Source organism: Ambystoma mexicanum, chromosome 10 (assembly GCF_040938575.1).
Source record: "Ambystoma mexicanum isolate Mex_15411 chromosome 10, UKY_AmexF1_1, whole genome shotgun sequence".
In the NCBI taxonomy this organism is placed as follows: Eukaryota; Metazoa; Chordata; class Amphibia; order Caudata; family Ambystomatidae; genus Ambystoma; species Ambystoma mexicanum.
This window is the reverse complement of record NC_090932.1, coordinates 557,256,009-557,274,459: the sequence shown is the minus strand read 5'-3', so window position 1 is coordinate 557,274,459 and position 18,451 is coordinate 557,256,009. Positions and strand designations below refer to the sequence as shown.

Genomic DNA, 18,451 nt, shown 5'->3' with positions numbered 1-18,451 from the left:
TCATATGAACCATCTTTCACTCCCCACCCTTTACAGCCCCTCTACTCAACACCAAATGCCCCAAAACATGTTTTCCAGCCCTGTTCAGTGCTGCGTTATCCGCGAATATCCGTGGATACAACATGACGGGAGTTTCAGAAAAATATGACGCACATCTAGCTTCCCTCCAGCCAATCAGTGGGATTGTTAGGTGTCCGTGGACATCACGTGGTCCTCCGGACCAATCGAAGTCCTGTCTGCGGAGCAAACAGGGAAATGTGTCAGTGGAGCAGAGCCAGATATCACTAATTATTAAATATTTGATTCTAACTGAAGTGAAGTCATGAAATTCAATGCAGCAATGGTAACTGTTATCCGAGCCCCTACGAATACACTATACTATAGCATGTCACAAGTGAGAGGCTGACCATTTTGGAACAGGTGCTGTAGAAAATACCTCCTCTTCCATAGCAGAGACAGGCATACTGCCACAAGATGTTTTAAAGTTTTTCATTCCATATTACTTTTGCAGAATCTGCAAGTTCTTTCAGAAGGCACAGTTGTTGTTATTTTACCAATGACATCTCCCGTTGGCAACAAATTAACTCTAAATCTTAAAAACATAGATCTATATTTGGGATCTGGAAACTTAGTCAAGTATAAATTGGGATTATTGAGACCCTTCGTCAAAAAACTGCCATTGTGGAAAGTTTGATAGTGTGCACATTGCTGGCTAGTCACAATCCAATTATGCAGCCACAGTATTTGCCTTGCACGATTAGGGTTGGTTATCAGCAGGGCCATATTGATATCAGCAATGTGTTTTTTTCATTGTAGGGTCACAGCATCAGCAGTGGTGGTAAAATATGCTGCTAAATTTGCCGGAGCCCTGTTGTGGATTAGTCATGATTTTTCTATAGAACATGAAGATTTTCCATGTGCAAATTGCAGCTAAGGATACTAAGCCAAGTTTGTATCAAGTGATGCACATGGGTTGAGAAGCTGGAAGAGACAAAACATTTTCCAGAAGTGCCCTTCCAGTTTAGTTCAATAGACTATACCCTGATGAGCCCTGGTTTCCACTCCATACGTTACTGTCGGAACCACTTTGTGCTTATAGTATTTTATTACAGGAGCCAGGGTGAATTTTCCATATTTTGTATGTATTATAATGTTTTGAGCTGCTGCTGTTTGTAATTTTCTTCTCTTGTGTAGATGATACAGTGCATTGGATAGATCATTTTTTGTGTTTAGACCAAGATAACCATACTCATATATAACTTCTAACCGAGTGCCATAAACCTGCCAAGAGAACCTACATTTCATTATTTGATGTTTAGTAGCAGAAATGAGAGTCTTGGTCTTTTCTAAGTTTAAGACCAAGTGATTGAATTACTTACAGTTCCAGAGCTGATAATAGATTTTGCAAGAAGAAAAGCACAAGATCATCACCATACACCAACCAAGGGAGCTGAATATTGCCAAATCTCAAGGAATCATCAACTTTTGATTCAAAACTCTATCCTAAATCCGTAATGTAGAAATTGAATAACAAAGATGCAAGTATGCAACTCTGCTTAAGCCCTTTGTATGTAGAAATTGATTTAGACAGAAGGCCATCTATAGATAGTCTAATTTGAATAGAAGTGTCCGTATGAAGCTGCAAAATCAGGGCTCGTATATACAATGGACAATTTGTTTTCCTCATCTTGTCAAATAAATGCTCTCTTTATATGAAGTCAAAAGCAGCCTTGAAGTCTATGAATGTCATGTAAATTGGCTGTCTAGTTTGTAGGCCATGGTTCTTAATAGCTGTGATGATAAATAGATTGACTGTTGTGCCCAGCCCCGGCACAAAACCTGTCTGAAAAACCTCAAACCCTTGACCTTTTTGACCCATGCATAAAAATCCCTAAGCAAGAGTCGGGCACAGATTTTTCCAGGTATATCAAGCAGGGCAATGGGACGATCATTTTTTGCCTGCTCTCAATTGACTTTTTTAAAAATGGGGACTATGATGGATTTCCTCCTTTATGATGGAATGTGCCTCTGGTTGATTACCCTGGTGATGACAACAAATACCACAGCTGTCCATTCCACCGGATGGGCCTTTATCATGAGATTTGTATAGCCATCTGGGCCTGGACCTCAAGAGGAGCTCAATCTTAATATTTGGTATTCTATATCGCTTTTGTCAAATTGCGGATTATCAGACGTGATCCACTTACAGTCAACACCAACTTGGGTGCCCATTTTACATGCATAAAGTTGTTTAAAATGTTGAGTCCAAATCGCTTCCGATACAGAATTGACCTGATACTGTAATTGAGTGAGATGGTTTGCTGTGTTTCAGAAGTTCCAAACTTGGGCACTGTTTTTGTAGCTATGGCATTGAGCATTGCAGCCGAATCTCTTTGATAAGAGACGGCGCATTGAGATTCTTATAATGCATTCTGAGCATTTTGGTTGTGCTATGTTTTGTGCTCATGGGTAAGTAGGCCAAACCTCCAATCTCTCTTCGTAGTTAAGCTTTTTTACTGGCGACATCCTGATCAAAGATGTGCTTATGCATGAATGCTGGTTTCTGATTCAGTGAAGGTTGCCACTTGAATATACTGATTATTTCAACATAGTTATCATCTCGCTGGGCTGATATCAGGTAGTGGTTATGATAACCGTAGGCAAGATTCCAACTCTGTCACCAATTCTTCTGACCATCTGAACCTATTGCGTCTCCCCTCATATTGGACTGGGGTTTTGTAATATGTTTGCTGGGTGGATGTGTTTGCCCATAGCCATGTTAAAGATAGTTGCTCATGTCCTCTATGGACTTCTGACAGAACTTGAACATCTTTGATCTACCATGTGTCTCTGAACAAATATGTAGTGTATTGTGGCTGTTAGAGTCCCTCTCCTCGAAATAGGCTTTGGAGGTATATCTCCTATGAGGGCTCCATTAAGCATAATATACTGTCTTTGATACATGAGTTTTTTGCCATCTCTGTACTACTAGCGATAACTTGCCAATATGATCAGGTAAACAGTGTATTTTCAGGTCCCCTGCTAGAATTACAAAGGTAACAGTTGGATAAAGCAGAATTAAATCCAGCATCTGCTCTATATGTTTGAAAAAGATATATATATATAATTTTTTTCGCATTTATAAAGCACCCAACAGTCCTCGGGCATCACAGCACTGTTACAGAACGCTTACTTAGTTACATAAGTGCTTGCAGAAACATATATACATCCCATGTTGCAGGTGGCGGCTTGCTTAGTTACATAAGTGCTTGCAAAGACATATAGTTTGCCTAGCCCCAAGTTGCAGGGAGGCAGCAGCATACAAATGCATAAAGTCAGTATAGGTGGCACAAACATGTTGCCCAACCCCATGTTACAGGGCGGCAGAGGCATACAAATGCATAAAGTCAATATAGGTGGCACAAACATGTTGCCCAACCACATGTTGCCGGGTGGCAGCAGCATAAAAATGCATAAAGTCAATATAGGTGGCACAAGAATGTTGCCCAACCCCATGTTGCAAGTTGGCAGCAGCATACAAATGCATAAAGTCAGTATATGTGGCACAAACATGTTGCCCAACCCCATGATGCAGGACGGCAGCAGCATACAAATGAATACAGTCAATATAGATGGCACAAAACATGTTGCCCAACCCCATGTCGCAGGGCAGCAGCAGGATACAAATGCATAAAGTCAATATAGGTGGTACAAACATGTTGCCCAACCCCTGTTGCAGGGCGGCAGCAGCAGTATACGAATGCATAAAGTTAGTATAGGTGGCACAAACATGTTTCCCAACCCCATGTTGCAGGGCAGCAGCAGCATACAAATGCATAAAGTCAATATAGGTGGCACAAAACATGTTGCCCAACCCCATGTTGCAGGGTGGCAGCAGTATACAAATGCATGAAGTCTGTATATGTGGCACAAACATGTTGCCCAACCCCGTGATGCAGGACGGCAGCAGCATACAAATGCATACAGTCAATATAGGTGGCATAAAACATGTTGGCCAACCCCATGTTGCAGGGCAGCAGCAGCATACAAATGCTTAAAGTCAGTAGAGGTGGCACAAACATGTTACCCAACCCCATGTTGCAGAGCAGCAGCAGCAGCATACAAATGTATAAAGTTAGTATAGGTGGCACAAACATGTTTCCCAACCCCACGTTGCAGGGCAGCAGCAGCATACAAATGCATAAAGTCAGTATGGGTGGAACAAACATGTTGCCCAACCCCATGTTGCAGGGTGGCAGCAGCAGTATACGAATGCATAAAGTCAGTATGGGTGGAACAAACATGTTGCCCAACCCCATGCTGCAGGGTGGCAGCAGCATACAAATTCATAAAGATAACATAGGTGTCAAAAAACATGTTGCAGGGCGGCAGCAGCATACGAATGCATAAAATCAGTATAGGTGGCACAAACATGTTGCCCAACCCCATGTTGCAGGGTGGCAGCAGCATACAAATGCATAGAGACAGTTTTGTCGGGCGTGGCTTTGAGGAGAGGGAAAAGGGAGGGAAGAGAACAGCGGACTCAGAAATCCCTATATGGTTCCAGTATATATTTAAAACTGCCAATGTGTCAGCTACTGAATTTATTTTTACTAATTGTATAAATCTATTAGAAGTTGTCCAGGGTTCTAGATTGAGCCAAGTACTTATTTCTACTGCCACCAAGAGACCTGCAGAAGGTCTACCCCTCGCAAGACATCTGACTGGGAGTAAAGTCAATGTATAGCCCTGCCATATGGTGGCCTCTATGAGCCATCTCTCTTGCAACAATACAATGTCAAAGGAAGTTAAGGGATTATGATCCTTCTGCAGCAAATGCGTAAAGCCTCTTGTATTACAGCTTGGCCAATTAGTAACAAATCTGTTGCCTGGAGATGGATTTTTATGCCTCTAATGAATATTCAGTGTCTTGGAGGTGTCTAGGGGCCCATGTATCTGTTTTTTAACAGCTCTAACAGAATCCACTCGCCTCACTGTGCCAAGCCCCCACGGGAGCAAGTGATATTGAAAGGAGAGTTAGGATCAAGTTGCACTGCTGTAGCGATGTCCATGTCTAGTTGTTCCATTTTGTCGACTCAACTAGAATGAAGATCTTGTTTCAGGACAAAGCCCATTTGAAATAGGTCATGTTTTGCTTGCCATATAGTATTTAGGACAATGCCCGATTGTGTCCATAGTCTATCCTGAGTGAGATTCGGCTCATTGACAAACTCTACAAGCTTCTAATCCCGGAATATCACCAAAGACTCCCCACATGCTTGATCTATTTAGTGTATAAAATGGATACGGGCTACCTCTGAATTGTAATAATAGAGTGTGATATGCAGTCAAGGCCGAAGAACGTGTTTCTTGTGTGGCATTTGGTTTCATTGCGTCACTTCACTTCTTGATTTTATTGATCTTATTGATCTTATTGGCAGATTTCTAGGCAATATAAATCTTATTGATCTTATTGGCAGAGTTCTAGGTCCAATTATACCATAGTGTGGTGTACCCCTAGACTGATCTAACAAGGAGTTCACTTTTGTAGGCAAAGCCATATACAGACCAATAGACTTGGCAATTTCATTTCTTCTCTGTTCCAGAGTTAGGAATGGACAGTTGTTCAGCGTGGGCTGCTGGCTCCCAACATTTTGCGCAGAGCTGTTGGTCACACCTTTCTTTCATTGCAGAGATGTCATTAGTTGTTTCATTGCTATCACTTTGCAATTGTGCACCTTGTATACGGTCATTTAGTATCTCATACTCGTCAGGAGAGTCTTTTCTATCATCACCAGATGGATCTGAGACAGTTTGCTTAAGATCTTTTTTACCCCAAGCCATTTAAGCATACTTCTTAGTTATTTGTTTTTTAGTGCGAAGGATCTCTTTATTGGATGATGATGTAAGCGAGTGTATGAAATAACGTGTTCTTGTTTGAGAAGATTTTGCTGGTAGCGTCTAATTTATTTTTTTGTCAATTGGGCTGGTAGTGTTTTCTTTGTGAACATTGTAAAAGTTGAATGTGAAGTTCTTGCTACACCTATTTTTGCATTTTGAACCAAATCCTGCATTCCTTGAACATGCATTTCTTTCAGTGAACCCACATCATTACATTTGTCTGGAGATGTAGGTAGGAGCAATTCAGGAACCTCTTCTGTGCATCGATCAATTGTGCTTTTGATGGGCTGTGGCCTCACTACAAGCAGACCGCTAGGGGGCCACAGACAGCTCTGACCTCCTATCAGCTCCTCCCTTTTTAAGGTCTCCTTTGAGAAGTAACTCATCCAGTAACTCGTTATTTTTCTGCATTTTCTTATCCATTACTTCATATAATTTAGTCAAAGTTAAGAGTGTTGTGTTCATTGCCACTAGAGTTGCCTCAAGCAAGGGGGGAATAGTTTGGGATGGAAAGGACATTCTTCTTGGTGTGGGATTGGTATAAGAAATTGATAAAGGTGAGGACATAGCAGATGAGTTGGAGAACATAGCGGGTGATTGGGATAAGCTAGAGAGTGGTAGAGGCAGGGGATGCAGACATGCAGATACTATACAGGTGACCTTGTCATCATTCAAAGTCACTGGTATAATTACATCAAGTGTAACTGCATCAGATGATACTGAGCTCGGACAATTTGCCGAATGAGAGTTGGCAATAGGGATTTTTCTATTAAGTATGAGCAATGAAGTAATCTCAGGATTGACATGGTTCTGTTTATCTTGACCTTGTATAGACCAGAGTACCTATCTAGGAACAAGAGGCTGATTCATTGAAAGCACACAAGCTTCTATGGGCTGTGGGACCAATAATGCACAAGTAGGCATGTTCACCATAGATGGACCAGAGGCAATTTTTGTACAAGGTAGATCTGCCATCTCTGTCTCCACCGATTTAGGGTCAGCCATGTCAATTAATAGATCTCTAGGTATTTCTGAGCTTTTTGTCTGCACATTGTAACTGCTATTATTTTTTTCGGGCGGTTTCAGAGGTTCAGCACAATACGCTTTAGATTGATAAAACCCTCTAATATCCAGTGTAAGAGATTGGGCTCTTTTGCGAGACCAAGCATTCAGTTGACGCTGTTGGACTCTATGGAGCTCACTAACCCCCCCCCCCCACATTAAAACTAATGGTTGAAGGGAGTTTAGCAGCTGGGTGCTCTTTGTGGCAGGCATAGCTGCTTTTAGTGTATAGAGACAACTGATTTGTAAGTAAACAGCAAGAAGTTGCTATTTCTTTTTACCCAGACGCCTCCCAAGCGTAAAAAGCATGCAACCTATGTATTGCAATTGGCTTCCAAATATTCTGTACGACAATGGTTACAATGTCAGCCGTGGATGACTTTAGATGGAGCGAGTTCAAAGGTTAGGAGCCAGCAGTCAATCGTTTTGTGCCTAAGACATATAGCATAGATATCAGAAGTGTCTTCCAAATGAAAGTTCACAACAAAAGTCCCAATGTAATCCGTGCAATGTCTTGGAAGAAGCGAGTTAAAAGGCAGAAGCCTGCAGTCACTCGCTTCGAACATAATGCATATAGCACAGATATCACAAGTGTCTTCCAAATGAAAGTTCACAACAAAAGTCCCAATGTGAGATGTGCAATGTCTTGGAAGAAGCGAGTTAAAAGGCAGAAGCCTGCAGTTACTCGCTTCGAACATAGTGCATATAGCACAGATATCACAAGTGTCTTCCAAATGAAAGTTCACAACAAAGGTTCCCAATGTGAGCCATGGGGAGTCTTGGGAGAAGCAAGCACAAAGGCTAAAAGCCCACAGTCACTAGCTTCGCTCAGCTCATACAAGAAAGAGGGATTATAGACGAATAAGGCGAGACACCATAAATTGATAAGTGAATAGGGCGAACAAAATGCCAGCACGACTTCCGGCTCAGAGACGAGCGAAACAAAGCGAGCGATAACCGCTTCTAGCTCAGCAAGATGTAAATGTAAGGGCGGGGGTTTAAGACACTATTCAAAAAGTCGGTTGAGAAACATCACGTGACTTTTCATAAGCCAGGTATAAAGAGGCTGTGTTGACTGTAAATACCAATCGCATATGAATGCATTTGTCCTCTGTCACACAGGTCGGAAGGAGCGGGGGTTCAACTTGGCAGATTGATGACAAATCTGTGATCGCACTGTGGCGGAAGGGGGGACCATGACTTCACACAACCACCAAACAGAAAACACTCTACTGCACTCTCCGCCCCGCTATGCTACAGCATCAGGTGGTTTTGTAGGAGGGGCATAGATGAAGAGCAAGGAAAGACTCCAAATGCACAGTCAATAGGCACGAACCAGCAGCATCTCCAGTGATACACAAAACAGTCTACTGCAATCAACAATTAATATCAAGTACACAACAAATGCCTCTTGACTTGGCATTCCTTATTATGTCAGCAGTATAATTTGTAATTTGACCTTGGTGCAGGGTTTCTTATTGCGTCTAGTTGTTATGCAAGTTAGGGATACTGTATTTTCCTGGATTATGCCATTGCACCAGCACCTTCTTCAACACTATTGTACTAGTTCCCAATGGAAAAACATTTCAATCTATCCCCTGTGTATGTGGTATAATATTTATATTTTTATGGATATATATTACAATGTGGGCAATGCATCTTTTTTAGTTCTTTAGAAATGCATTTCGAATAACTCCCAAAAATGTCTGTCACTTTCCTCACTTTAATGAATCAAATGTGGCTGAGCTGTCCTTGGCATCTGTTATTTTAAATTTTCAAGTATTTAAATGAACCTATTACAATAAAAGAAAAAGGCATGTTGCTTTGTAAAAATAGATCTGCATTGTAAACATTTTGTGAAATTCTTACTGACATAATACATTGCCATTCTCATAAATTTTCATTATATAAATAAATACAATTTATTAGAATACATCATGAAACGTTAATTAAAATACACATTAAGAAAAATAAACTAATTTATAAAAAACAGTACAACATATTTAAACTATTTATTAAAAAATATGTACAGTTCAAATTACATAAAAACATTGTTTAATGCCATTGCAGTTTTTATAAATAAAATTGATTATTGAAACTAGCTTATGATGAAATTATAAAGACCACAGCACCTCATCTTAATCTTGAGGTCAAATTTCTAACAAGTTAAACGTTTGGAGGATGAACCACATTAGGAATGTTCTGTGGCATAGAATGCCCCTGGAAATATATTCTGTTATCAGTTTGAGCAATTTGCATGTCCAGCACAGTCAACGTCAGATCTTTCCAAAGTCAAATTCCATCAGAATAATATTAGTTTAGCCACCCATTGTTTTTTCTTTTTGTAATGACCATGGTATAACGAAGCATAGCGCAAATACCTCCTGTTGTAGCTTGTTCCCTACCAATATTCTCTTTGTGGCCAAGTACAGCAAGCCTTGTCCTGGCCTCCATACCGTATATGCTGAACTGCAAACATGTAGGCCTGTACTTTAGGCACATATTATGGAAAACCTTTAAATCACCATTGTGGCAAAATCCTGCAAAGAGGGAGGAAACAAATCTGTATGCAGAAGGAGCCAAGGTAGCACCAAACTGAGTTGCAATTCGGATGCACGATACCCCTTCTATTTTTACACAAAGACACCAAGAAATACAAGTGGGGTGTTGCTGGCTTCTTGTGAGTAGATACTGGCTATGCAAGATTATCTCTCTCCGGGGCCCCCCCACCTCTAGTGGGGTGCTAAACTGTCTTTCTGCCATCTCTACTTCTCGCTGGGGGTTACACTCACTTTCTTCTGCCACTGCTACAAGTACCGGAGCCCACAGTACATTATAGCCGGCCCCGGCGGTCCTCCCCACTGCGGGTGCCATTCTTTTCTATTGGGTACCCTGGCGCTCACAACTGCAGCTGGCCACCGCTGCTGTTCTATCGGTAAGCGAACTAACACATCAGCTTGCCCAGTGGTTCATTCTCGCATTGCCGACAAGTCTGCTTGTCCACCCCTGCATTTAGTCGGGGCATCAGGGGTCAGTGAATCCAGGGCTGCCGGGGCTCACAACAAACACGTCCCAGTCCTAGTTCATTGTCGTTGTACACCAGAATGTCCTCCAGGGATCTCCTCTTGTGGAATTAAGGGGAGTCACAGCGGACGATCACCTGGGACCTGGGAGCCTCATCGGTGGAGTAATTGTCGAAGTCGCAATTTTTTACTCTATCCTTCAGTCAAATGACAAATAGATCCAAACTCTCGCCCTTATCGTGATTGGTAGTATGAACAACGTGCCTCTCGTAGTACATATTTTGCGATGCGGGGCAAAGGAGGCATTTAAAGCGTCACTGACGTCTTTGCATGAGACAGTGGTCTGTGGTGGCATCTCATAGTCCATGTGGCGCACTGTAGGTCCCAACGTATGCATCAAAATGCCCCTCAACCTCTTTGACTCTTGCACTCCCAGGGCGTCTATGTAGTCGTAGAAATCCAGAAGCCATCGAACCCACCTAGGCCCCAGACTACTTGTATCTGTTATGTCTTATGGCTGCAACCCTTGAAGCTGTACATTTTCCTGCTGTGGTTCATGGGGCACAGGCGTGATGGGCAAAAATGGGGAGGGGTTGGCTGGTGTGGATAAAGAGGGTTCCTCAGACGACATGGCCTGGATGTCCCCTCACCATATTGTAGCAGGGTGCACACTCCTTGTCAGCTGTAGGCATGTTATGGCTGTCGTTATGGAGCTGTCCAGTGCCAGAACACATTTAGCACCCTGGGGAGCAGTCTCCATGGAATAAAATGCTGCTTCTAAGAAGCAGTGGAGTGTCCCTCTACTGTATCAGCACAGCATAATGCTGCAGGATTGGGGCATTGACTTGCTCCATAGTGCAGGCTGCTGGCGCTTCCTGAGCTGGTGACTCTGAAGGGTGGTATGCTCTCATGGAGTGGATACAACCTTGTGAGGCCAGCGTTGTGTAGTGTGCTGCTGGCAGTGTCCCGTTGCAGCTGCTCACACAGTTGGTGACGCTGTTTAATGTCACTTGTGAGATGCAGCCAGGATGCATTATATGCGGGCGTGGATCTGATTACCTTTGTTGCCAATGTTATGTTTTGACTAGGGCCAATTCATGGATATATGGCCTTAGGATGGTAAGGCTGACACAGGCATGCAAGGTGCTGAGGACAGAACAACCTTCTTTATTCCCTGCCAGAATCGATCTGCCTGAAACAACATAAACATGGAAAGTGGGCTAACAGGATGCCTGAACACTAGAACGCTACATGATTCTACAGGATTCTAGGTGAGGGTGAGGGGGTGGATGTACCAGGAGCCCCTATCGGTCACTCTGTAACTTCTAGCCACCATTTTTTGATGCTTCCATGTCATGCTCTGGTGTTACGGTCAGACAGCTGGCCCAATGCTGGTTCGGATTAAAGGAATGGATATTTGGCTGTCTAGGAGCATAAAAGAGGACTGTGTTTTCCCTCGGAAAGGAGGTATACAGTGTACAATCTGCAGGTATTTTACCCAATCAGGTACTGCTTACATTTCAAAACAGTGGTTCAACACCCACAAGGAAGTACATCTACATTTTCCAAGACATTTTGGAACAAAACGTATCTATAAACGTAAGCTGTTTATTTTTAATACAAATTAAATAGAAATGTATTACATAACTTAAAAGTACTAGTATACATTTTTTAAATAAAAAACAAGTAAAATAACTTTTTAGGAACATTAACATATAGCGGCTGCAATTTTGGAAGTAAAAATGGCTGCCAAATTCACTGCACAATACAAATGCAGGTAAAGAGTGCAAAAGGTGTGTGGTGTTGGGTGAAGATCGGTGGGAATGGGTGGAAAATTATATAGCTTTAACTTAGAAAAAGGTGTTATATGGGTGGACACATAACCAAACAACACAAAAAGCCTTTGTAGCGATCCTCATATGACATCTCCATTGAAAAGCATTACAGACCCTCATTCACAGCTCCCACTTGAAGTTCTCATTTTAAAGCTCTTATTTTAATGACAATAGTTTCAGCTTAAAGATAGCGCTTTCATCACCACCTAATAGCCAAAACTAAAACCTGGCCAAGCCCCGTACCCCCATTCATACCTTAATATCTAGTATAGCAAAATGGGTACCCCAACTACAATTATTTGCGAACGCAGTCCCCAAATAATTGAAGATATCAGTGACCTCAATAATCCAGACATGATGAGAGTTTTTTTGTTGCCAAAGGTACTATTTTGGACTTGGTCGAATTCAAGATCAGACCATCAGCCTCATTCCAAGGTTGGTGGTAAGGGATTACCGGCACCGGTAAGGTCTGACCAGGTGTTATGAACGGAACCCGTTAAGGGACCTCAGAGCTAATAACGGTACCGCAATTTGCGGTACCATTATTAGTGCCTTCCTCATTCCCATTGAGCCCTATGGGGGCTCAAATGGGAATGGGGATTGGTTTTTCAATGGGCACCTACCGGTACCGCAAAGGTCGGACTTCACCGGTAAGTCCCCATTGAACTAAAAAGGTGCCGGACCCGTTATTGTTGGTAGTAATGGCGCAAATAGCGCCATGACTACCACCAACCTCGTAATGACCCCCCCATGAGTCTCAAAGTAGCTTGCTGCATACCTCAAGCTATTGCCTTGGCCTCTTCGTGTGAGATCCAACAGAATTGTGTAATCAGCATACAAAAGGGCGGGAAACTACATCCATTTACAAATGGTGGGAATATTGAACCACAGGTATTAAAATCTGACAGAACAATTATAAACAGACACTGTTAGGAATGGTTTCTCTTTTATCAACTTTCTCTCAATATTCTATGGACCCCCTCCCCAAACGTTTTTCCTTTTGTTTTTCACCATATCCTGACAATTTGCAGTGAAGTGAAGCCTTCAGCTGACTAGTCCTCCAGGCTGTCAGTACTGGGAAACTATGTGTTCCTTAGTCTTTTGACCTTGTTGCCTTTTTGGGTAACTTTTCAACATTGCACAATGCCTCTTCCAATGATGTGCAATGGGATTATTTTGGTTATCTAAGATGTGGCTAAGGACTAACTGGTGGCAGCAGTTATTTGTTCATACTTTTTACTGTATTTTTCTTTAGCCTTACTACATTTACAGCATTTGGCTACTAACAGTGGCTAGTGTCGCAACATGCCATGCCACAAGATTTCTTGTTTGTTACTTGGCCATCTTATCTCTTGGCCTTCTTCATTCCCTGCCAGTTCAGGAAAATCCTTTTATGGTCATGCACTTGCCCGGGAAACCCAGAGATTTTACAGGCTAATGAATGGAGGCTAGCACAGAGGCAACGTGCTGGTCTTGGAAACAAGACCACGCAGAGCAACAGCGGCTCGAATCCATGATCCACGATTAGAAACCGAACTTGGGTACGGTATTAGGCATGTTATAAAAACACAATTAAATATAATTAAAATAAAGACCATGTGTGTGGGGTACCAGGGAGTGGGCTGGGACCGTCTTGTCCAAATCCACATACTGGCACCATAATGTCTAGTGTGCATGCTTGAGTCAGGCCCACAGTGGTCCCTGATTAGACCGCTGCTGGTGTGCATGTGTGGTGCAGTTCTTGCCATTGGAAGGCTGAGTCTGATCCCTTCCCTGACTACAGGATAAGAAGAGGTGTCCTTCCGCCATTCCAGCAGATCTAACGCAGAGCCAAGTATCCTGTCCTATCTGAGAAGACCGTGGAAGACCCGTGGATGATGCTTGGAGAGGCCTGGTGACCGTATCTTGCTGCAATCCAGGTGAGGTGGAGCCCTGTCTGGCTACTGATCTACACAATTCTGTTGGATTTCACTCCAAAGACCCTTGTCGGTGCTTCAACTCACTGGATCAGTAGTGTCTTCTGGTAACCTAGTAAGTTGGAGCCCTCACAAAGGTCCCTGGACCACCCAGTGCACTGACCAGCTACAGATTTGGCTACAATGATAAAAGCACTGTAGTTCTGATTTGCGGCCTGGAACTCCAGGAGTCTTCAGCTTTTCCAACAAGTAGCTCTCCTACGAAATGTCCAGATCCTTGCCAGTCACGTGTCCTGAGATAGGAGGCTTTCTTCAACCATGACAACTGCGACGCCTGGTGTTGCCGTGCAACAGTGACCGTCCCGAAACTGGCTTTCCTGCATCAGGTTGACTGCCCTGAAGAGTCCTGCACTGTTGGATCTCACTCCAAAGACCCTTGTTGGTGCTTCAACTCACTGGATCAGTAGTGTCTTCTAGTAACCTAGCAAGTTAGAGCAGCCCTCACAAAGGTCCCTGGACCACCCAGTGCACTGACCAGCTACAGATTTGGCTACAATGATAAAAGCACTGTAGTTCTGATTTTCGGCCTGGAACTCCAGGGGTCTTCAGCTTTTCCAACAAGTAGCTCTCCTACGAAATGTCCAGATTCTTGCCAGTCATGTGTCCTGAGATAGGAGGCTTTCTTCAACCATGACAACTGTGACGCCTGGTGTTGCCGTGCAACAGTGACCATCCCGAAACTGGCTTTCCTGCATCAGGTTGACTGCCCTGAAGAGTCCTGCACTGGTGTTTTCTTCATCGTTTATTGAGAAGAGGTTACACCAAGCTCCTGGTCCCGACCAGAACTCTTCTTGCACCCGCAGCTCCTGGGGACCAGCAACCTGAACAGAAGGTGAAAAAACATACCTCAGGGGACCCTGCAACAACATGCCAAGTCCTAGGAGAGACCACAGTATGGGAGGTAAGTTGTAGCGATACTCACTTGTCCCCTATCTCCACCCTTGAAAGGTTTTTATCACTTATGAAACTTTTACCATTGTTTGGCTTTGGTAAAATGTGTTGCTGAAAACCCTCTTAAAGATGGGAAAAGTTTTATTACTAGAATATTCTAACTTTTGGACCCACCTGCACATCTCCAGGACCTGTCTACTAATGTTTTCACAACTCCAAAACACATGGAAAACTTTGGGAACTTGTATGGGGCACATGGGCCCATACAAGTTAGGGTTGGACTCCATAAATTAGGATTGTAGTTCCTGTGGACAGTTGCTGCTAATCTAATTACTTAACTTCCATTCCAGGTGTTGGGAGAGGGGTTGAACTGATTATGGTGCACCAACTACAGTGTATGTGTATATGTTTTACATTGTGTAGTATTGAGTGATAATTTTACCTGCCATTAGTCATTATTCATTGCGTGCATTCTCGGCCAAAAATAAATATAGTATTTTTATAACTAACTGTCTAAATGGAATCCTTGTGTGGACCCATTGAGCACGCCTGACCCCAATGGCTTCACCTGAGATTTAGCCATGGCCTCTCTCCATGCTACCTTGATTGATTTGGCTAAACTCCCAGAAGTTGTTTCCTAATCACAATAACAAGGGTGGCCTGCTAAATATATGTCCACCAGGCCAGAGTTTAGAAATCCATTCTAACAAATAGGTGTACAGCAGTGAGCATAAGGTCTAGAGTACCCCAATGTTTCCCACTGGTGTAGTGCCTGAATTATATTTACACAGAGACACCTTGATTTGATTTTTCTGGCAACATAACAGTCATCTACTATACTTAAGATAATGAAAACAGCCACTGCATCTACTTTAAATGTATCTTAAGTTGATCAATTGAGAAAGTTGTGTTGACAAAGGACTCCCATCCTCTGGCAACAAAGCTGAACTAATACAGAGAATAATAGATCTGAAAGAAAGTAGGATTGTGCCTTTACTTCCATTTGTTAAGCAGGAGGTGATGTGGCTGCTCCCAGTAGCAGTAATGTTGTTACTGCCACCATTGCGAGTGATAGAGAAGGGGGATAATGATGATTATTTTACAAATGTTTCTCTAACCACCTCAGACGCTGAAGTTATGTGTAAGTTAAAAAAACAGTAAGCTCTGACTCAATCAATAAGAGCTTTAGTTTATCAATGCAACGCTTGACTTTGAGAGGGTTGAGAGGCAGAAGGACAGAGATCATCAGCTGGAGGTTGCCAGGATTCAGGCCTCACATGGTTCCTCCAGAGGGTTTGGAAATGGTTCTGGGCCTTCATCTCATTCTAGCTTTCCTTAAGGTCTGCTCAGTGTGTATGATGAAAGGAATGACATCATGGACTGGCTGACAACTTTTGAGTATGCTTTTGAGGTGCAAGAAGTGGGTGAGGCTAATAAGATTGCGTGATTGATCAGCAGGCTACCCCATTCTGACTGCTGTGCCATTATGGACATGTCAAAAGCTGACAGAAAAGAATTTGCAAAATTGAAGCAAGCTCTCATCTTAAAGTTTAGGAAGACTCCTGCCCAATAATTGAAGTGATTCAGGGAGTACACGGAAAAGGATAATAATGCTTGGGTATCATATGTTACTGACTCTTTGAAGGACCTGAGTGGTTAGGTTAAGGCTACAAGGTAACCACCTCTGAAGGCATTATCAACTTAATCATGCTGGAACATATTTTGCAGTCTGTTCCCCTTAGCTTAAACAGCATTTGGCAGATACTAAGGCGATATATTCTAAGAAGTTGGTCATTGCTGCTGATTTGTGGGTGTTTCATAGAGTGCCCATAAGGACAACCCTGCTTAGACGAGAAAGACGGTGGGAGTACTGATAAATCTTCCTCCCATAAGGGCTACAAAAAGATCAAGAAGGGTAAGTCACATGATGCTGAAAAGGGTAATGGGACTAACAATCCCAAGCACAACAGGGGTTACCTTAAGCCTCCCTATGTACACAGACCGTGTGGATCGTTTGTGGAGCAAATAACCATTTGAAGGGCAACCTCCGTTTTAAGGGTAAGACCTTGAGGGTTCACTCTGGGAATCTGGCCTTCTCCTACCAGCATTCACAAATATCAAACTTAAAAAGTGTGAACGCCATTCACTGAGCACTCCGTAAGAAATTACCTGTGCTGCAGAATAAATGCGTTCCGGTTTCCTAGTACATTCCTGCCAGTTAACCTTGTTACTGTATATAGGAACCATAGGCTTCTGCCTGCAATTTGCTCTTCTGCAAACACTAAGCTCTTCTGCTGCCCCGCCAGTTGCTGCTAAGCATGCCTGAATGCCCCACAACTGCTGGTTTTCTACTCCAGCAGCACGGCTCAACTCCCTTTGTTTGACTCCTCGGCCCGCTTTCTGTTACATTCCCATCACCGTGGAATTAATCAGGACCCTGTCTGAGAAAAGCCAAAGTACACATTTTTGGACGGAGAGCTAACTGTCCTGGTGGAAAGGTTGGGATGGGCTTGTCAGGTTGACAACAACTTGGCAGCTCATCAAGACTTGCCTTTGAGGGCCTCATGCACCCTTGTAGTCCAAAGACCCCGAAAAGTAACTTGAAGAGGCATGTCTACGCAACGATTTCTGAGCTCTTACCAGAGTCCCATATCACGGGAATTAGCTCTGCATCCTACCGAGAGCAGAGTCTTTGAGAGAAAGCACTTTGAGAGAAAGCACCGTGACCTGACAGGCCTCGCGTGGAGAGGGGAGAAGGTAAGCCCCAATGCACATACGTACAACACATGAAAGTCACTCAGTGTCTTTAAACTGAATGTCACACAGGTAGGCTGATGCACCTTAACACCCTTCTGCATCTCACAGGTGGCATCAACAGCACAGCAGTGAAGGGAAGCCTAGAAGAGGGCAGTGGTGTGGTAGTTCAACCTGGCACACCTGCTGAGAGAAAACAGAGGAAAAGCTTGCCCCTTAAGTCCATCTCCTCTAGCTTCCACCATGCACACTCAGATCCTCCACTTAACATCTATACTGTGGACCCACACATTTGCAGAGTGTGAGGGCACAAGACATAGGAGAGGTGCTAGCCACGCAGGACTGGGACCAGAGGCGTTGCTAGGGGAGGATTAAGGGGGCTATAGCCCCGGATCCTTTGGTTGCAGCCCCGGATAGAATCTCAGGGGCTCCAACCAAAAGGCTAACTAGCCCCGAATCCCGACAGTCCCAAAATTAACGTAGCCCCGGATCTTTTCCAGACCTAGCAACACTACTGACTGGGACATACCTACACAGTGAGGCTGGCCCAGACAGGCTAGAGGGAACAACACCCGATTTTCGCCAACTCCCCACCACCGACGAAGAACCAGGAAAGGGAGAACAATATGTACTACACCCCACACCCTGTGTCAAATGTCCATTGACAGTGCAAAACAGTCACATGAAAACATGACCGAGGTGTTAGAGTGACAGTTGCAGACCTCCTTCCATCGACTGAATAAAGACAATCAAGCAACCTTTTCTGCTCTTCCTCCTCTTCCTCAGTGTCTTCCGACTAAAGTTTTAAAAGAGGCCAAGGCATGTTGGAAATAGCCAGTGGTGAGGTTATGCTGGGGAATGTCATCACCGAATTTTGCGGGTGGGCAGGGAAATACAATTTTGCAAGATATCCATTTTGTGTGTTATTTTTTTAGAAAAATACATTCATAAACATACTTTACTTATGATGTTGCCCCTTGTTGCAATACATTCTTTATCATCGTGCATT

General features: G+C 43.3%; 1 protein-coding gene across 1 annotated transcript in view; it reads left to right on the top strand.

The window, feature by feature from the left end:
- Positions 1 to 18,451, top strand: part of LOC138491567 (allantoinase, mitochondrial-like) — a 2,117,278-nt gene that overhangs the window by 1,853,490 nt on the left and 245,337 nt on the right. The gene's annotated exons all lie outside the window — the stretch shown is intronic.